Source organism: Solanum dulcamara, chromosome 12, assembly GCF_947179165.1.
Source record: "Solanum dulcamara chromosome 12, daSolDulc1.2, whole genome shotgun sequence".
Classification (NCBI taxonomy): Eukaryota; Viridiplantae; Streptophyta; class Magnoliopsida; order Solanales; family Solanaceae; genus Solanum; species Solanum dulcamara.
The window spans coordinates 41,112,150-41,113,672 of record NC_077248.1 but is presented as its reverse complement, the minus strand read 5'-3'; the positions used below and the strand labels follow the sequence as shown (position 1 = coordinate 41,113,672).

General features: G+C 38.9%; 1 pseudogene; it reads right to left on the bottom strand.

The window, feature by feature from the left end:
- Nucleotides 1-1,109: 1,109 nt before the first annotated feature.
- Nucleotides 1,110-1,229, bottom strand: LOC129877899 (5S ribosomal RNA; annotated as a pseudogene).
- Between the last annotated feature and the right edge of the window lie 294 nt (nucleotides 1,230-1,523).

The window sequence follows — 1,523 nt, the reverse complement described above, 5'->3', positions numbered from 1 at the left end:
AAGTAAGTACAAATAAATAGATGAGGCATCGCACTATGTATGAAAAGGTTCTTGATGCTTCGTGATTCAGCCAAGATTTCATATATGGATAGTCAGGTTATAAAATATGCAGAGAGATGGAGACAGGATACGGTATCGAGTAGATTGGGGAAGAAGATTGAATGAAATTAAGACTGGACATAGAGACATAAAGCAGGGAATAAGAAGATAAAGGTATAAGTACCCTCTAAAGGGGGAAAGCAAGTGAGAAAACTACAAAGGATAAGATGGAGGCAATTGATATAGCAACATATTTGAGATGGATGCTGTAACTTCAATAAATCCTTTGTTGAACCAAGTTAGAAAGGTATAGAAGCCACCAGTAATCGAATAGGAGTTAGAACGGTATGTACGATAGCGTTGAGAAGTTTTAACAAGATCTGGAATGACATAACGCTAGAAGGTGAATGCTTATGAAAAGAAAAGGGCATAGCAATAAAAGGATATTGAATAACTTAAGAGACGCTACAAAGGATAATAACGTCATGTTGGGTCAAAAACCAAGACGTTGGCTATAGAGTTGGTCTTAAATAATGTTGCGATAGATGCATAACCAAGGAAAAGGAAACACGAAACCTCCTATGATAGGGGATGAGAAGAGTAAAGAGTGAATAAGGGAAAAGAAAGAAACATAACAAGATAGGATAAGCAAGTTTCAATGTGAATAAGATGTGTACAGTAGAATGAACCAGGAGACGGAAGGACTACGTCTACCTCCTACCAGTTGCGTACAGATGGATGTGCAACCTACGGATATATATATACAAGTGTCAGTCTAAGTGAGTAAGTACATGATAAAAGGAATAGGAGTTCAGTAATGATAATACAGCTATGATATTTTGGGAGACTCTACTAAGAGATGCGAAGATAGGTTAAGCCAAATGGTCGAGACGAAATTACAACTACAGGAAAAGTAAGACATGGCCATGGCTGGTCTAAAGATCTACCCCTATACTGATTGTGAGATAATAGAGGAAAGAGCAAGGCAAGACATGAAGACTATCGAGGCCACGCTAAGGTAAATCTTGGGCTAAGTTGAGTGCCCCACACATTATTGCAAGGATTACCATGAAAAGCGATATGAGGACTTCCCAAGGAGGTCACCCATCCCAGTATTACTCTCACCCAAGCACGCTTAACTTCTAAATTCTGGTGGAATTTAGTGTGATAGTGTAGGTGTGATCGCGCGAGATGGAAGAATCTAAACTAGCGGCTGAAAAATAACACACGATTATGTTCCTAGAATACTATAAGTTACGTTGAGGGTATTGTAAAAAGGATTTAAGCAAGACAAGAAGGATTAGATAATTGCTAACTGACGATGCACTCGAATGCCACAGTTCTTCAACATAGTACCAGTTAATGAGAGACAAACCACCGAATGTCTATATGGGCCAAGGGGCGAGGAAAGTTTGACACCACTTGGCAGCCAACTATAAGAGTGAAAAAGCAAAAACCATAATGTAAAGGTACCAGTTGATGTA